Raw genomic sequence first — 20,812 nt, forward strand, 5'->3', positions numbered from 1 at the left:
CCACCTTTAAACCAAAGAAATGACCATTGGGACTTACATAGTGAGGGTTTTATTACAAACACTTGGTTTGTGTGGTTGTGGGCATATAGGTAGGACAAGCTTAAAGATATGAAGGTAGGCTGGAATGTGATCTGAAGCTGTGTGTCCCAGGCAGAACTTTTTCAATGAAGCCTCTGTGTTGTGCTTAGGTCTGTTGGACGGTTTTCATGAAGGTGCCCAGATGATCTCCTTTACTGAAATGGTCTGGGAGTCCCCTCTGTGTGCTGTGATTACCATTAATAAATAAAGAAACTGCTTTGGACCTATAGCAAGGCAGAAATTAGCTAGGCAGGGAAAACTAAGCTGAATGCTGGGAAAAAGAAGGGTGGAGTCAGAGAGAAGCCATGGAGCCACTGGAGATAGATGCCTGAAACTTTTCCCGGTAAGCCATAGCCTCGTGGCAATACACAGATTAATAGAAATGGGTTAAATTTATATGTAATGGTTAGCCAATAAGAAGCTAGAGCTAACAGGCCAAGCAGTGATTTAATTAATATAGTATCTATGTGATTATTTCGGGGCTAAGTGGCCGGGAACCAACAAGCGGCCTTCTCTTACACTGAAAGGCAGTTATTACAGATTTTCAACATCACATTTGCCAAATATCTTTGGAATTGTGGTTCTCAACCTTCTGAATACAGTTACTCATGTTGTGGTCACCCCCAACCCTAAAATTATTTTCATTGCTACATTTTAGCTCTAATTTTGCTACTGTTACGAATCATAATGTAAATATTTTTGGAGACAGAGGTTTTCCATAAGGGTTGGGACCCAGAGTTGAGAATCACTGTCTTAGAGACACACTTAGATTTAGTGTTAGGTTGAATAGCTGTAGCCAAGAGCCCAGGCAGGCAGATGCACCAGGCTGACCACCCCGCTTACTTCTAACTTACAATCCTTTTCTAAAAGTCAGCTGCAGCTGGTAAGCAGCACCTATTCACAGCAGAAACCCGTAGAGACAAACTTGTTTAAGGTAACTGATTTATCACCCCTCGTGTTGAGATGACCCAGGAATGACGGGGAAACTCAGGCTTGGCACCTGTCTTTCCGGTTCCCAGTAGGAAGATTCAAGGGAGGAAAGATGGCTAGAGAGGAAACGAAGGAAGAGGAACCAAGTCCTCTTCCGAGCCCGTGGCCTATAGAAGAAACCAGAGCACGGCAGAAGCTACAGATCTGTTTATAACCTTGCTTGAACAGCTGGGTGGGAGGCGCCGGTTGAGTGTTTTATTTAAAATGCACGTCTGCTGCGTTTCTTCAAGTGCACAGGTGGTGCTGATGAAGTCGAGGTGGAGAGTGTGATTTCTCTCTGAGTCATTTAGCTTCCGTGCTTCCCCAGAACAGATTGCACCCCTAACCCTGAACGGTTCACAGCTGTTGGGCTTGGAGGCCTGCACAGCTCAATACAGAGATTATTCTTCATACTACAACAAAAAAAAGAACCTTCTGCATTCACAGCCTCTTGCTTACATGGGCTCTTGCAACTGAAAAATTCCCAGGGTCAAGAATCAGAACACAATAATGGCTGTGTCTGACTCGTTCATAGGCAAATCAAGCCCCAGTTTCCTTACCAGCAAAATCGTGGTGGCGCTTAGCCTGGGGAGGGCTCTTCTAGCCCAATGGCTCAGTGATTCTAAAGGGCAGTGTTTCAGACCCGTAAACGTTTAGTAGGGGCAAGAATGGTTGGTTGGTCCTTCAGATTTCCTGGAGTCCTGGGTTTGTTGTTGATTGTGGTCAGAGGGGTCCTTGTCACCGTGGGAAAGAACTTTAGGCCAGTAGCAACCAGCTTTCCTTTATATTTGAACAATGCAATTATTGTCCAAACCTGAGACACTTTTGAGAACGCAAAGGAGTGCTTTTAAGAACTGGCCTGGAAAGATGGGTGGTGGTGCATTCCTTTAATCCCAGAATTTGGCGGATCTCAGAGAGACTGAGGCCAGCCTGGTCTACACAGTGAGTTCCAGGACAGTCTCCAAAGCTACAGAGAAACCCTGTCTTGAAAAACAAACAAACACAATAGAACTGGTTCAGAATAATGCATTCAAGTTGAAACAAAGAAACTCCTTTCCAGGGGACTGACATAATTCTTTCAGATTTCTCCAATAAGTGAGTGAAGAAACAGAGCAAACTTACTCGTGTGGCTGAAGAGAACTGGATTCTTCTGCCAAGCAATAAATAAATGAAGGAAAAGAAACTCAAACCAAGGATATGATGAGGAGATGATGAGGACAATCCAGTTAAGAGGCACCAGTGGATGGCAGAAAGCCCAGGGATGCCAGCCTGAGGCAACCAGTCGCTACGGTTGCAGGAAGGAGAAATGAGACCTACCCTGGGCACTCAGAAGAAAAGAATAGTGATATCTCATGAGTAGGCAGAGAATAGTCTGGCGGTTACTATTAAAAATGTCAGTGTCGCGAGTTTAAATGCAGGTTTCCTTCTGCAGAACAGTTTGTTCTGCAATGGAAATGAGATATCAACCCGGTGTCTTGAGATTCTGAGCTTGTGTCTTCTCACAATAGAACCTCTTGGTAGTTTTCTCAGCCGAATGCCCTCCTGTAGAGCCAGGGTTATCCGAGAGTGGAACTGGATAAATGTTTCTGGAGGTATCTGGGCCTGTGATTGTATCATTAGGATTGTAAAGCGTGTCTAATTTACCTAATGGATTATGATGTCTTGGAAATGGCTGTAACGATCTATTTACGCAGAATGCCTGAGTGCATAGACCATTTGTATAAATAAGCAATTATGTTCCCTGCTGTCAGGTTATTTTTAGTCTGTAGATCAGTTACCTGGTGCCTTTAGTCTATGGCATTCATTTAGGTAGTGATTATATCCTGCGCATTATAAATCTTCTGCTAATCATTTTCGAAGAGCAGCTGCTTGAGTCTTGGCTATTTCTGCCTAGATCTAAAAGTCAGTTTGTAAAGCTCAGTTTTAAGTTAGGGGGAGGCATGTAGAATTCCAAAGTCCACTTCATGGGCAGTGTTGAACATGTATGTTTTCTTTTCATTTTCTGGAATAATCCAGACTGTAAACACACAGTGCCAGAGACCACAATTAAATGTTAATTGTGTTTTTCTACTTGTTACGTTTATCCTCAACGTGTATTTTTTTTTATTGCCTGTGACATTTTGCCACACCAGTTCTGTGCAATCAGTCATTCTTCCTTATTGTTTGTTTGGAGATTATTATTATTTGAAGATGGATGGTTACCTTTACAGATATCTATCCTAGGTAACAAGGCAGATTTTTTTTCTTTTTTTCTGTGCTGTGCTATTTCCTGAATAACTCTACTATCTTCTGACCTCTAGTTTGTATGCACTTCCTAGATGACATTTTTCCTTTAGGATGTATTAGTTTCTTATTGCTGCTGAAACAAAATAACCAAACATGGAGGCTAGAGACAAGGCAGACCTCTATTATCTTGTGATTAAGGAGGTTAGAAGTCTCATATGATTTCCTGAATAAAAATCACTGTTTGGAGAGGCCTGGAGGCTCTAGGGGAGACTCCTTCCCATGACTCCCACCGCTTTATAGAGCTGCTTACCTTGGCTGGGCTTCTAGCAATCATGACGCTTTCACCTCTGCTCCACCATCAGAGAACTCCATCTCTCGCTCCCTATTTCCTGTCTCTCCATTCAATAATAAGGAGCCTTATGGATAATCCACCACAATCTCCTCATCTAGGGACATTTACCTTACCCATGCCTGTAAGTTCATTTTCCCGTATAAGATAGCATAGTCATATATTCCTGGGATTAGGAGGTAGACAAGATGAACATTATTCTGCTTACCACCGAAGCTGTAGCAGAAGAGAAAGGCTGAATGTATTAAACATGGACTAGGTGGATAAGATGTGTGGTACATGAGCTTCAGGAGAGGGAACTGACTGTGGAGATCTATTTACATAGACACAGGAGCTGTAAGTAAGGGAAGGTAAATGTCTTAGGAAGTGCTGAGTGAGAAGGGCTGGTACCAGATATCAGGGGCTGGAGACACCAGGTTGGAAGTAAGTGGTGAGAGCTGAGATGATGGAGGAGGCAAAGCCAGTGCTGGGGATGCTATGCTACGTCTGGCCAGAGAAAGAGCGAGAAAACCCTGGCTTTTCCCGCTTCTCCATGGTCCCACCAGCAGCACCTCCTGGGTTTTGGTAAAGCTTATCCAGGAGCTTGGCAGGAAAATACATGAAGACTGTGATTGGCAGCCTTCTGGCAGAAGTTCCACCCCAAATTCCTGGCATCCATATACCCAAAGAGTCTGGGTGTTTTGGTGGAAGCTCCACCCCGAGGCCCCTCCCCCATCTCTCTTCAAACTGTGCTGCATCTCAGAAAGCCCACCATGACGACCTCTCCCCCAGAGATGCTCAAGACCACTCCCACAGGGTACTTAAATTGTCCTGCAGAAAACAGATGTCTGGTTTTCCAATCTTCCTTTCCTGTCTCCTCTCTGGGGTGGGGTGGAGGGACTGGGAAGTCATCTGGGAGCATTGTATCCATTAAACCTGTTCTTTTATTTTTTTTTCGAATTTGGTTTGATTTGTTCTGATTTGGATTGTTGTGTCAGTGGAGAGGCTTACTGGGGTACAGAAACTTTCCAGGCCTCCCCCTATGAAATATGGCTTGTGTGTACATGGGACCACAGGCAACAGCTATGTAGTAGTTATAGAAGTGAACAGGTAAATGACTTGGTATCTCACATCTGACTAGCTGAGGCAGGCATCTGGTGACCCTTGAAGTTAATTGAGAAGCACTGGTTACAATATAATGTAACTAATGGAGGGGGTCAAACTGCAACAGGAGCACCTAACTTACACTTTGGTGTTTCTCATAGATCTGAAAAGCGTCTTCAACCACCTTGAAAAGCGTGCATGCTTCCTTTATGCAGTCAAATCGATGATCGCTCTATTTTGAAAATCTCAGCTTCTTCTCTCTTTGATCTTTCTCTACTTTGCTTTTTGCTCTCCCACTCCCTCATCCCGCTTTCTGTTCCCACTGCTCACTCTCTGGTGGCCTCCTGTCCTCTTCTTCCCACCTTTCGCCCTCCTTCCTTTCAACTTCTTCCAATTCCCTCATTTTTTTCTCAGATTCATTTCTTCAGACCTTTGCCAACCAACACATGCATTCATTCTTATGAGCAACAGCTCCTGGGGACTGTCCTGCCCCTTCTTGCTCACTTTGTCTACCACTGCATTGATTGCCTGCAGTGTCCCCAAGGCAGGGGACCTATGGATCATTTCACTGGTCTTTTTTCTTTGACAAGATGTCTTTTAATTTGCTTTTGTGAAACTCAATCTCTAGTGGCCATTGTAGTCTCGTACACAAGGCTGCACACAATTAAAGATCATGCCTTTGATTCTCAAATAAATGAAACACAAAATGTAAGTTTGTATGTTTTCCCTGAGATTGTATCTATGTATGTAAGCTGGTCTTATATTTTCCACTTTTATATTACTTCATATAGTTTCAATTTTTTTCAGGTTTTCCATATTTAAACGAACCAGTGTTTCATCAAGCATTATGCCTTTCTTAGGGATTCCTAATATCGACATTGCTATACCTAGTAGTTTTGAGGTTGCACATGTTAGTTAAAAGCTGTGAAATTCATTATAGTTAAGCACTCCCTATGAATGTCAGAATCTTCCATTCCTGTTAAGAACCAATGCAAAGCTCTTCCTTCAAGCAGCCTCCAAGGGTTTGTGTTCTCACTGTCAGTCACCACTATATACTAAGCACTTTAACCAAGGCAGAAATTAATGCTAAGATTGCTACAAGAATAATTTATCTATGTCATTAAGGAAATAATCATTATTAACAGATAGTATATACTAAACGATGTTGCTCTAAATGCCTTCCCTTCAAATAAGGTTAAGGGAAGGGGTATGCTACATAGTCTCGATGATGTTTGATCCAAAGTGAAGACTTTTAAAAGAAATAACAGAAGCTCAAAGGAACACACAATTATGCTTCACAGTGTGAAGAGAGGACAAGCCATAAGTCAATAATTCTGTGGGCCTTCAGAATCCCAGAAGTGCACCACTACAGCAAGCAGCAAAAAAAAAACAAACCTAGAAAATAAATGTGTTGTCAAGATGAAAGAGTCAGCACAGCCTTCAAATTTACAGGATGAAGATACTGCAGTTCAAAACTCTTTGGGAAAGTGTATTCACCCTTAGAATATGAAGAGGGCAGGAGGAAGAGAAGAAGGAGAAATAGGAGGAAGAGACAGAAAAAGAGGAGGAGAAGGAAGAGGAGAAGGAGCAGAAGGGGTAGAAGGGAAAGGAGGAATAGAAGAAGAGGAAGAAAGGAGGAAATGGAGCAGGGGAGGAAGAAGAAGATAGGTTAGAAATGGACTTCTGTGCTCTTATTGGCGCTCTCTACTTCTGAAATGCTAGGAGCTCCTAGACAGCCCTTTCATTTTTCTGTCACGTCTCTGCTTTCCCTTGCTTTAACATTTTTTTTTCAAGAGATAATCAACAGTTGAAAACACTTTAGTTACAGCTCCTATCTTTCTGAATGTTCCACAGAATAAAACTGCAGCTGACAGGCATATTCGGAGCAACATGGTGCCCTAGACATAATTCTCAAGTCTTTAGTATCTTGGCAGGAATGACACAATCTGAAATCCACTTCAAAAACACACAATGATGCAGTAGAAACAAAACAAATCTACGTGACATTTTTAAATACAAATGCAAAAGTCAACGTCCATTTAAAGCAGACTGAAAGGCCATGCCCAGGGTGGTTCCAAGTGTTTTGAGATGGTTTGAGGATGCCAGTTATTTGAGTCACTGAATTGGTTACAATTCTGCGAGTTTTGCTTCTAGGATGAAAGAAAGCTTCTTTTCTAATGTTGGTTTTAGATCGTGCTACCTGGGTAGATTGTGCATGACATTTAGGTGTGTGTACATCTTATTTTAATGATGATAAGTGGCCAAAAGCTGGGGTGAATTAGGCATCAGAAGAGATAGGCAAATTTAGTCTTTATCACACACTATAGAAACCATTGTGCAAAAAAAAAAAATCAGTTTAGGCAACTGTAAGTACAACCGCAACTTGTGATCCAATTTTATATTTGCATGCTCAGATGGAAGCTTGGGTCGTCAGCTGTGCTAGCTCCACCTTGATATCTGCAGCTTTGAAAGAACATTGATTCAGGCTGGGCAGTGGTGGCACAAGCTTTTAATCCCAGCACTTGGGAGGCAGAGGCAGGTGGATCTCTGTGAGTTCGAGGCCCGCCCAGACTACAAAGTGAATTCCAGGACAATCAGAACTACACAGTGGAACCTTGTGTCGAAAAATAAAACAATAAATAAAACAATAAATAAATAAATAAATAGGAAAAGAATGCTGGCTCAGGAGGGAACTCTGTGACAAGGACAAGAACCACTGCCTCACATGCTCTAAGGCATTATCTTTCATGTAGAAACAAAATCAACATTCCCCACTGCATATAATGTCTGTAGTGGTATTTCAATTATATTTTAATAAGTAATTCTTGGTTAGGGATTGGGAGAGTAAAACAGCCACACTGGTCAGCCTTACAACCAGGCAGTGTTGTAATCCCAGTAGCCACATTAGTTGCCATAGAAACTGGGTGGTGTATGTCCCAAGAGATCAGCAGCAGAAATTTTACTTGATTTTTTTTTTTTTTATAACTCAGGAGGAAGAATTACATCAACTGAACCAGGCTTAAATTCTTTTAAGTAGATAGTAGTCAGACACGAAACTCTTTTGGATTTGCAGTTATGTAATTCAAAGGGACTCTTTTAACGCTTGCTGGAAACAAAGACTCTGAACTGTCCTGTCATCGAGGTATTATCTGAACAGTACTTACCAAGAGGGGAGATTAGAATAAATGCCATGCTTAAAGAGTATTAGTGAGATTTTCTGCAACCTCATGAAGGTAATGAGTGTATTCCATAGGTAGTTAGAAGTTTGAAGTTTTTTTCAAAGTGTCTCTAAGCTTCTAGAAAATTGCTCAGCTCATTGACTGATTGTATAAGGGTGCTTAAGCATTAATCCCCTAAATCATTTGTGTGAACAAGCAAGCTTCAGTGTCTCACCTTATTCCATTAATCAAGACATTCCTATGCGTGTGGAATGCACATCCAATTGCTCACCCTGAAACTGGTAGTTAATCTTGAAGGATTATACATACGGCAATATTTGTATAGAAAAAAAGAAGCAAACATAAAATACGCCCTTTGTTCAAAGGCAATGAAATAAATTCAGGGGACTTTAGAGCCAGAGATGTACTTGAAAGACAAATGCTGTCTCCTTAAGCTCAGGCTGGTGAACTTGGCAAGGAACAGCAGCCTTTCTGAGCTTTATTTACTGTGTGTTCTCTGAAGATATGACTGTATCAGATGAGATGAACGCATTAAAATTTTATATCAGTTCCGGGTCCTGTCTTCAAGATAGAGCATTTTCTTATTGGAACAATGTGATTGCCATTGTCACATGCTGAGTATTTGGCAGAGCTATAGAGACTGGGGCTTTCCAGAGAATTTGCATAATAAAACTCTCATTGAATTCAAGTTTAACTAAAAGGAAATATGAGTCTAATTTGATTTGACATTTCTATACTAGAGGTTTCTGAACTATGTCTCCTCCATGTTGCCAACTTCCGTTTTCACAGATCAAGGCAGACTTGTCTCCCCTTCCCTGTGACATGGAGACAGTTCAGGGGATTGAAAGCCAGAGACAAAATTTCCCCATGAGCTTGAAAAACACGTACCTTTAACTAATTTCCAATAGTCTTTGGATTGCTAGGACTGTTGCTATTGTTAGACATTCCGTGTCTGATGTTGGACAATATGTGGATTTTATCTTTTTGGTGGGCCACTCACAACCAAGAGCTCTGTTCTGTTTCATTAGGGTGGTCTTGCCTGCTTCTGTAGCTCTCTGAATGCTTAGCTCCGTCTGCACACAGGTTCTCTCCATATCCCTGAGCTGGCTGAGTTAGCAAGGATTTGTTGCCCTGTGGAAATGCCTGCCATGGCTAGACTGTGTTTCCTCTACATACATGTGTTGAAACACAGTGAACAATATCACTGTCTCCAAGGCATCCCAGGGGTCTTTAAGAGGTGACAAGACTTTGAGGACTCCTTCCATGCCACTGGATTTAAGGATCTCAGCAAAGAGGCTGCATGCAATGGTAGCTTCTTTGCCTTTCTGTGTACCTCCATGGGAGGACAAATCACTCCTTTCCTCTGGATCACGTAGCCACATGGTACTTTCTTGGAACCAGAAGAAAGTCCCCACCCAGGACAACCAAGCCTATAAGGATTTGATCTCAGATTTGCTAGATTCTAGAACTGTAATATATAAATTCCTGCTCCCTTCTTCTTCTTCTTCTTCTTCTTCTTCTTCTTCTTCTTCTTCTTCTTCTTCTTCTTCCTCTTCCTCCTCCTCCTCCTCCTCCTCCTCCTCCTCCTCCTCCTCCTCCTTTTTCTTCTACAATGCAGATATTTGCTGTAGCCTGGCCTCACATACCTTGTAGCTGACAGTGGTCTAGAATTTCTGACCAACTTGCTTCTTCTGAATGCTGGGATTACAAGCCTGCACAACCATAACTAGTTCATAACTAGTTCATACTGTGCTGGAGACTAAACCAAGTGCTTTGTGCATGGTAGCAAGCACCCTGTCTACTGAGCCACACTCCCAGCCTCGAATCTTCTTGATAATCACCAAGTCTGCAGAATTTTGCTAGACAAAAGCAGTCTCATTGTATTCTAGGTGTCTCAACAGCGTTAGATTTCAAAAGTCTTTACATCTGCCTTATAAGTATTATGTGGTTTGTTTCTCTTGTGTTTTCTCATTTTTAACCTATTGTATGGAATAGTTCAGCATACTTACATGTTTATTGGGTTGAACCAGTTGTTAACTGATTGCTTTGAAGAAGTTGGTATCTTTTCATGATTAAATAATTACTAAAACTACCTATCATAATTGAGTTTCCTGAACTAAAATCCAAATAGAAGTCCTAATTTGATCATCTTGAGCCACAGCTCAAGTTTTTAAGCATCCATTGTTGATTTAGAGGGGTAGCAGGCTATTTTTAATGAGATGTGTTGGGCTTAATAACTTCTTACCTTCAGTCTCTAGAAACTTGTTGTCAAGTCTGTTTTTAATTTATTTTTTTCTATATAATTCAAATCTATTTTACCTATACTTAATATATTATGGAAAGATAATGAAATAAAATTAAAAATACTCAGTGTTAGACTTTAGTTCCTGGTTCTCTGTTTGTGGAGCATGGATGTTGCCACTTCGCCCTAATAGCCAAGTAAAAAGACATATTGAAAACCATCTCTCCTTGCGTTTGGGAGAGACGTCAGGACACAAGGAAAGTAACTGCCTTCAGGTCTGGAGAGACATCAGTCATAGTTTTCTTGCATAGAAACTCACGGGGTAGGGATTGCTTAAGAACCAAGGTTGATACAGGAAAAGGGAGATAATTGGCATTGTTAGAAGCTCAGCCTTGGATAGGAAACTAAGAATTGGAGCCTGTAATAGGGCAGGCAGTCATAGAAGATCAGAGCAAAATATACCCTCTTGCTTCTAGCATCAGAAGTTGTGTGTAGGAAGTGAGGGAGAACATTTGAAATAGTTAAGCATTCTGATTTTTTTTTTTAAAACAAGCTTGTCTAGGAAGGGTATTTTAAAAATTGTTTCTTTTATTTTTTTATTTTTTTATTCTTTATTTTTCGAGACAGGGTTTCTCCGTAGCTTTTGGTTCCTGTCCTGGAGCTAGCTCTTGTAGACCTGGCTGGCCTCGAACTCACAGAGATCCACCTGCCTCTGCCTCCCGAGTGCTGGGATTAAAGGCGTGCGCCACCACAGCCCGGCTTCTTTTATTTTTTGATATTATACTTATATGATTCCCCCTCCCCTTTTCTCCTTCCAAACCCTCCAATATACTTTCTCTTGCTATCTTTCAAAGTCATGGCCTTTTGTTTCATTAATTATTATTACACACACACACACACACACACACACACACACACACATATATACATATGTATTTATTGAAATATTTATATATTTCAAAATATATAAATATACCCTGCCCAATCTTTATAATGTTATTTATATTATATATTGTAGTGTTATTTATATGTATTTTTTCAGGGATTCCCAATGCTCTTCAGCACTCCTTAGTTGTCTGACCTCCAGGGCTTTCTCCAGTCCACTTTAACATATCTATTGTCATTGTCCTTGTTCAGCTCATGTTTGGGGAGCCATATTGGTGAGACTTTGTGGGTGTAGCTTCTGACACTACTAAGGGATATAGTCTCACATCAAACTCACTGATATTCTGGTTTCTACAGTTTTCCCTTCTCTTTCACAGTGTTCCTAGAGCCTTTATTGTAGGAATTGTTTTGTAGATGTTGCTTTTGGGAATGGGCTCCCTAATTCTGCGTTTTGATTGCTTGTGATTTTTCTGTAATTGTCTCAATTGCAATGAGAACTTTCTTGGCTGAGGGGGGTAGACTACAGATTTCTGGGTATAAGGACAAATATTTAGGATGTAGTTAGGGATTATTTTGGTTTAGTAATCTATTGGTTATAGGTTCTCCTCTGAGATCCATGACTTCACTAGCCCTTGGTACCTGGCTAGATTTCTAGTACCAGGCATGATTTTCTTGTTGAGCAGTTCTTAAGTCTACTAGAAAGTTGTTGGTTACTGCCAAATATGTGTGCCACTACTGCATCCTTAGGGTTATTGTGCCATACTCGTTGTGGTGGTGGCTCATAGGTGTCATTGGAGGGTAGGGCTGTAGTTTGTTTCCCAGGGGGGTTGTATTTACAGACTTTAACCTGCTGGAGTTTTAGAAGGACAGAATTGACCTGGAGGTAAGGGAAATAGACAGCTTCAGCTGGTTGTCACTATCTTGTTCTCTACAGTAGAAAGATCAAGAAGCATGCATACTATCCAGAGATGCAGGCTCATGGTGACTGAGATTGAATTATTGAACTGCAGACTGGTTCTTCTCTGATGCTTTACCACCATATGGCTATAGCTGTACTTATAAAGGTGTCTTATGTCGTTCATCATCTATGGCTATTAATGCAAATTGAGAGCTTGAGGCCAGCCCTAGCTACCTAGCAAGATAGGGTCTCAAAACCTCAAGAGCTAGGGGTGAAGGTGAATGGTAAACCATTTACCTAGCAGGCATGAAACTCTTGTTTTGATTCTCATGACTGAAATAAAAGTAAAGAAGTATGCTGAAAGACAAAAGAAGCAAAATACTCCAAAATATAGAAAATAAATCTATGCCCACAAACTCTAAAACAAAACACACATCCCTGCAATTTGAAGAGACCGAATAGATTGTAAAACTGGTTATGACAAGGATGTTTGAATTCCTAGACTAGAAGCTTATAATAACAAGCATAATACATTAAGAGTTTTAATGCTCCAAGTAGACAATATATAAGAAGAAATGGACAGCTTAACTACAAAGATAGGACTTTCTAGTTAGGAAGAGTAAGGAATAAGAATTAGAGACAGAGGAAGAAGAGCAGGAGAAGGAAGAGTAGAAGGAGGAAGAAGAAGAAGAACCATTATGACAGACTGGGCATAGCAAAGAAAACAAATTTGGATTTGAAGATTCATCAATTGAAACTTCCCAAATTGAAAAACAAAAAGGGAACAGATTGGAGACAGAAACTTCAAGAACAGTGTGACAGTTAGCATTGTAAGATGTGGATAGTGGGAATGCCAGAAGGAGAAAAAAGAAAGAAACCAGATATTTGAATTAATAATTACTACCACAAGTAAGAAATTCCAAATGAGAACTATCCAGCCCCTGCTCCCAAGTCACATATCCAAGAAGCTTAGAAATCACCCTGCAGGACAAATTCCGAAAACTATAAATCATAAAAACCATCATCAACAATAAAACAAAAACAATTGCAGTAAAGTATATCATATTTAAGCTTCAGAAATTCAAAAATAAAGGCAAAGGGAAAAAAACCAAAAACTAAAACAAACAAAACCTCTCTTGAATAGAGCTATAAAAAGCACACACATATAAGGAAACACAGACAAGAATTATATTTGATTCTGAGTGTCTGTGAACTAAAGTCACCAATCACAATAAAGTTTGTCGAAGGGAGTAGAACTACTCTTGCAGAGGACCAGAGTTAATTCCTGACACCTGTGTCAAGTGGCTCACAATTACCTGTAACTCCAGTTCCAGGGGATCCTACAGCTTCCTCCAGGACCTGTATTAACATGCATATACTACCACCCTCCCTCCATATGCCTAAACATAAATAATAATGAAAACAATTTGAAAAACAAGGTAAATATATATTCTTTTACTCCAGTTCAAATGTGAAGTCAATTAAAAGTAAATGGTGGAGAAAGATCCATGATGATAGCACTGAGGAGAAGGTAGAAGTGGCTGTGTTAAGACAGAGAAGCCCTAGAACAAGGTACATTATCAGGATAAATATCAGAATGCATAATATTCAACATGTCTGTGGCTAAAATTTGGGTACCAAACTATGTGAGTCAGAAACTGGAAGTCGGAGCATTCACAGTGCCATTGGTGACTAAACCCGTCTATTAGAAATAGATTCAGAAGGAGAGTCAGAAGGAAAAGACAAACTAGAACTCCAATGCCATGAATAAAATGTACAGTTGTCATCTGTAGATTAGTTCATCTAAGGACAGAACACACACTTTCCATCTTTCCTACATGGACATTTTACTGAGATAAGCCTTATTCTGGGTTATAAGATATATTTCATAAATTTAAGAGGACATAATCTATACAATATGTCAGATCATAATGCAGTTAAACTAAAAAACAGTTACAAAAGGGCAAATAAAAGCCCCAAATCCATGAAGATTAAACACGCACACTCTTAGACAACACTAACACAAAGGAGAAACCTAAAATATTGTCAACTACATGAAAATGACATGTGGTATCTATGATTACAGGAAAATTCATAGAATTAAAAGTTAGAAAAAAATAAAATTAAACCTAAAGTTGGAAAAATGATAAAAAAATAAAATTTAGATTAGAAGATAATAAAATTAAAAACATGAAACCAACAGAAGAAAAAACAGTGGAATCAATCAATAAAGTTGATAAATCTCTAGTTAGACTGGAAAAATAAAGGAACATAAATCAGTTCCATCAGAAAGGAAAGAGAAGATCATTGCATAAGCACCAAAAATGTACAAAGTTATGCAAGGGCAATCCTAATAACCCTACACGTATTAACTGGATAACCCGAATGAAATGCACTCTGCTTTAAAGATATGAGCCACCAAAAGTCACACAAGATAGAGGGTGTCCAAACAGGCGTAGTTCTATTAAATTAAACTAATAACAAATTAGGAAACAGAAAACAAGAAGCTTCTCACTTGTAAATTTTATAAGCAGTAAACGTAAGAATAAACAACTGGAATTGCATCAAATTCCAAGGCTTCTATCCAGTGAAGAAGACAACTACAAGGAAAGAAACAACCGGTAGAAAGAGAGAAAATGATCACAAAGCCGATATCTGACAAGGGTCTTATATCAGAGTTACATAGTGCTCAGATGACTCAATGTCAAAAAGAATTCAATTAGAGTGTCCTGATTGAAACATTATGCAATGTATACATATCAGATGTTATTTGGTGTCCCATAAATTAATTTCATGTGTAAATTAGAAAATGATGTTTGCTATCTATTTTGTTGAGATCAACGAAGTTATTCTGACCTTTACATACAGAGTCAGAACACTTGGAATGGGCAACACAATACTGAAGGAGAGGAGCAAGTTGAAGGACTGATAATGTCTGTTGAATCCTACTGTGAAGCTGTGGCAGTACTGCGGTGTGCAGCTGCTGCAAGAACGCAAGTCAAGAGAAGCTTCACCTTTCACGATAGCCACAAACAGCATAAAATATCTTGGGGTAACTCTAACCAAGGAAGAAAAAGATCTATTTGACAAGAACTTTAAGGCATTGAAGAAACAAATTGAAGAGGATACCAGAAAATGGAAGGACCTCCCCTGCTCTTGGATTCGGAGGATCAACATAGTAAAAATGGCAATTCTACCAAAGGCAATTTATAGATTCAATGCAATCCCCATCAAGGTCCCATCAAAATTCTTCACAGATCTGAGAGGACAATATTCAACTTTATATGGAAAAACAAAAAACCCAGGATAGCCAAAACAATCCTATACAATAAAGGATCTTCTGGAGGCATTACCATCCCTGACTTCAAACTCTATTACAGAGCTACAGTAATGAAAACAGTGTGTTACTGGCATAAAAACAGAGAAGTCGACCAATGGAATCGTATAGAAGACCCGGATTTTAAACCACAAACCTATGAATACCTGATTTTCGATAAAGGAGCTAAAAGTATACAATGGAAGAAAGAAAGCATCTTTAACAAATGGTGCTAGCACAACTAGATGTCAACCTGTAGAAGAATGAAAATAGACCCATATCTATCACCATGCACAAAACTCAAGTCCAAATGGATTAAAGACCTCAATATCAGTCCGTTAACACTGAACCTGATAGAAGAGAAAGTGGGAAGTACCCTACAACAGATGGACACAGGAGATCGCTTCCTAGGTATAATCCCAGCAGCACAGACATTAAGGGCAACATTGAATAAATGGGACCTACTAAAACTGAGAAGCTTCTGTAAAGCAAAGGACACTGTCACTAAGACAAAAAGGCAACCTACTGACTGGGAGAAGATCTTTACCAACCCCGCAACAGACAAAGGTCTGATCTCCAAAATATATAGAGAACTCAAGAAACTAGACTTTAAAATGCTAATTAACCCAATTAAAAAACGGGGCACTGAACTGAACAGAGAATTCTCAACAGAAGAAGTTCAAATGGCTAAAAGACACTTAAGGTCATGCTCAACCTCCTTAGCGATCAGGGAAATGCAAATCAAAACAACTTTGAGATATCACCTTACACCTGTCAGAATGGCTAAAATCAAAAACACCAATGAAAGCCTTTGCTGGAGAGGTTGTGGAGAAAGGGGTACACTCATCCATTGCTGGTGGGAATGCAATCTTGTGCAACCACTTTGGAAATCAGTGTTTCGGTTTCTCAGGAAATTCAGGATCAACCTACCCCTGGACCCAGCAATACCACTCTTGGGAATATACCCAAGAGACGCCCGATCATATGACAAAAGTATTTGTTCAACTATGTTCATAGCAGTATTATTTGTAATAGCCAGATCATGGAAACAACCTAGATGTCCTTCAATGGAAGAATGGATGAAGAAAGTGTGGAATATATACACAGTAGAGTACTACGCTGCGGTAAAAAATAATGACTTCTCGAATTTTGCATGCAAATGGATGGAAATAGAAAACACTATCCTGAGTGAGGTATCCCAGACACAAAAAGATGAACATGGGATGTACTCACTCATAATTGGTTTCTAGCCATAAATAAGGGTCACGGAGTCTACAATTGGTGAACCTAAAGAAGCTAAATAAGAAAGTGAACCAAAGGAAAAACAAATAGTTATCCTCTTGCCTATGGGAAGTAGACGAAATTGCCGGGGAGGAAAGTGGGGTCTTGGGGGTGGGGTGGGTTGGGGGTTAGGGGAGATGGGGAGAGAAAAGTGAGAAGGGGAGGATGGGGGGAACTTGGGAAAACAGGATGATTGGGATAAAGGAAGGCTGGATAGGGGAGCACGGAAGCACAATTCTTAGTTAAGGGAGCCACCTTAGGGCTGGCAAGAGACTTGAACCTAGAGTGGCTCCCAGGTGCCCAAGCTGAGGTCCCCAGTTAGTTCCTTGGGCAGATGAGGATAGGGAACCTGAATCGACCCTATCCTATAGCAATACTGACGAATGTCTTGCATATCACCATAGAACCTTCATCTGGTGATGGATGGAGATAGAGACAGAGACCCACACTGGAGCACTGGACTGAGCTCCCAAGGTCCCAATGAGGAGCGGAAGGAGGGAAAAGATGAGCAAGGAAGTCAGGACCAAGAGGGGTGCACCCACCCACTGAGACAGTGGGGCTGATCTATTGGGAGCTCTCCAAGGCCAGCTGGACTATGCATGAAAAAGCATGGGATAAAACCGGACTCTCTGAACATGGCGAACAATGAGGGCTGATGAGACACCAAGGACAATGGCACGGGGTTTTGATCCTACTTCATGTTCTGGCTTTGTGGGAGCCTAGCCAGTTTGGATGTTCACCTTCCTAGACATGGACGGAGGGGGGAGGACCTTGGACTTTCCACAGGGCAGGGAACCTTGACTGCTCTTTGGACTGGAGAGGGAGGGGGAGGGGAGTGGGGGAGGGGGAGAAAGGTGGGAGGAGGGGGAGGGAAATGGGAGGCTGGGAGGAGGGGGAAACTTTTTTTCCTTTTCTCAATAAAAAAAAAGAGAGAGAAAAAAAAAAGAACGCAAGTCAACAGAACAGAACGAGAATCCAGAAACAGACCCACATAAATAAGTCACCTAAACCTTGATGAAAGAAAACGTCAGTCAGTGAAGCCCGGATAGTCTTTTCAATAACTGGCATTAAAAGAACTTGACACACTCATTCGAAAAGGAAAGAAAAAAGAATTTAGATCAAGATTTTATACCTTGCACTAAAACGTGACTTAAACATACAACAATTTGGTGCAACTCCTAGAAGATATGGGAGAAGACTGTGTGACCCTGGACATGGTGATGACTCGGTAGGTACAAGATCAAAATAATAATTCATGAAGTCATTTACAAGATGGAATTTATTGAATTAAAAATGTTACTATATGAAAAATATGCCATTCTTGTTTTCTCTGTCTCCCATAATTCCACATCAGATCTCACCTTTCAGTCTGCTTGGTTGCCTTTTCTTACAAAGGCAGGTGCTGCATAAATCCTGGGGCATGGCAACAGTATGGCTCAGAAGTTATACCTAATGGGATCTGTTTGAGAGAGTGGAGAGTACACGGGGAGCAAATACGGAGGATTTTCTAAGCCTTCTACTTATGGGAAAATTAACTATGAAATTAATAATATTAATGATACCACTAACAGGAAATTAATAACAGGACTCAACTGGTGCACAGAGGAAGGAAGAAGTGGGTGAAGATGGAGTAAGGGGTTGGAGAAATGACTCAACGTTTAAGAGCTGTTCCATTCTTCAGGAGGATAAGAGTTTGGATCCCACCACACTCATCTGATGCTTGCAGTAACCTGTGACTCCAACTCCAAGGGATCTGATGCTTTTGTGGGAACACTAGCATATCCATGTGGAATACATTCACACAGACATACACACATACATTTTTTAAGAATGCATGAAAAGATGGGGTAATTGTCAGTGTCTGTTTCCACATTTGCCACATCACACCTCTCTGTGATCTTTTTAGCATTTCTATGAGTGGCTTTTCTGCCACCTTTAAGTCCTCTTGTTATTGCCTGCAATGTTCATTGCATTTTCAGCATTGATTTGTGGATAATGGAATTGGATTGACCCAGGTCTACTTTTCCTACACTGGTAGCCTATGCACAAGAGACTGTATTTGCAAAATAACCCATTATTGATTCAAGTGGCTGTGGCTGAGTATAAGGCCACATGTGGTCAGTTATTCCACAGGAGAGATATGTGGGCTGTTTCTGTCAGGAGGGTTGTAGGTAAGCAGGCTCCATGTATCTGTGACTTAAGACCACATGGTTGTAAATGGTGAGAGGGACTTTTATTTCCACCCTGGGGCCTTTTGACTTGAATGCATAACTAAATACATGGGTTGAAATGCTTCACTTTGTTATTTAGAAGGTGAAAGAAAGTTTTAACCATGTGAAAAGATTTATAGGCATTGCTTATTACACAAAATCAGTAAACACTCATATGCACGAACACACACATACCATCTTCATCTACACTTTATAGCATGAAAATGTTAGCTGAAAGTATAACTGATTACTCTGGTAAACTCTTTTTTTTTTCTTCTATTAAGAGACAAGGAAGTAGACAGACTCCCTAGAAAACAGTTAAGGAGAACAGCCATAGCTGGTAATAAAGGTCACAAATTTCCAAAATGGCTGGCTTCTTCTTAAACTCTCTCTCCCTTTTTTTTTTTTTTAAAGCCCTCTCAGGTTTTTTAAGTGGATTTAGTCCATCACATTGGGCGCGACTCTGTTATAATATGAGTGGCGGGCTTATGTCCCCGGCACCCGGCCGCCCACATGGCTAGCTTATGCCCCAAAATAATTACACATAAACCGTATTCATTTAAACACTGCTTGGCCCATTAGTTCTAGCCTCTTATTGGATAACTCTTACATATTGATCTAACCCATTTTTAATATTCTGTGTAGCACCACGAGCTGGCTTACCAGAAAAGATCTTAACCTGCGTCTGTCTGGAGTGGGAGAATCATGGCGACTGTCTGACTCAGCTTCTTTCTCCCAGCATTCTGTTCTGTTTACTCCGCCTACCTAATTTTCTGTCCTATCAGGCCAAGCAGTTTTCTTTATTAGTTAACCAATGAAAGCAACAGATCAGATACAAGACCCACCTCCATCACTCATCCACTTGGTTTGAGACAAAAGCATGCTCCTTGCCAATGGACTGGCTCAACAAGTTGAAGGCTTGATCAGGACAAGGCTTACAAAAGTTGCTGAGCAATAAACCATCCTACCTGTCTTCAAATTGACCAACCCTAAATAAGGGGAGGAAGGTTTCAAACCCCAGGCCTCCAAATGAGACTGCATTTTTCAGCTTCCTGAGTCACCCTCTGCTTTGCACAGGGTCTTTTTCTCTGTGCCTGCTGCACACATGTGTCTGTTCTCCCCAATAAATACCTTTCTTAACTGCTAAGTCTGGGGTGTGTGAGATTTCTCTGCTGATACCCATCACACTTAAGATTTTTTCCTGTCTTTTAATTCTTTAACTGACAGAGAAAATGAACCCAACCAAGTCTCCTAGACTGTGTCATTTATGGATTGTATCATTATCATGCCACAGTGCAATGGGATCATTGATGAACATGACAGGAACTCTTTGAGTTTAGTTTTCTACAAAGCTGATTTGGGTTACCTTCATTGTGTCTTGTTGTAGGAGATCACTTGTTTGTTCCCGGTTGCCCAAGCTCCCCAAATAACCACACAGAAACTGTATTAGTCAAATCACTGCTTGACCCATTTGCTCTAGCTTCTTATTGGCTAACTCCTACATCTTAACTTAACCCATCTCTATCAATCTGTGGATCACCATGTGACTGTGGCTTATTGGGTAAAGTTCTAGTGTCTATCTCCAGCAGGACTACATAGCTTCTCTCTGACTCTGCCTTCTTTCTCCTAGCATTCAGTTTACTTTTCCCTGCCTAGCTCTATTCTGCTAAGCTACTGGCTGAAACAGCTTCTTTATTAACCAATGGTATTCACAGCATACAGAGGGGAATCCCACATTACCTGACCTTTTCTTTCTAAATGAAAAGGAAGGTTTTAATTTTAACATAGTAAAATTACATATAACAGAACAAGTATCCAGCAAGAATTACAGTTATAATATTTATATCTACTTTATCTTTTATCATAACTAAGAAAAACTGTAATTATAACTATTTTTCAACTCCATCAAAGATTCCAGAAAGATATAATATAACAACCTAAGAAAACAGAAAGTGCATTGTAAACAACTTCCAAAACTCTAGAATCGACAGAGACATCTCGCTGCCTGGACAGCCACCCAAAGTTCTTCTGTACCATTGGGGCATCCATCCTCAGCCTGCTGGCCCATAGTGTCTATCAGACTTTTCCATGAAGCA

Source organism: Microtus oregoni, unplaced genomic scaffold (assembly GCF_018167655.1).
Source record: "Microtus oregoni isolate MIOR12 unplaced genomic scaffold, Mior012 000014F_ref0000157, whole genome shotgun sequence".
Taxonomy (NCBI): Eukaryota; Metazoa; Chordata; class Mammalia; order Rodentia; family Cricetidae; genus Microtus; species Microtus oregoni.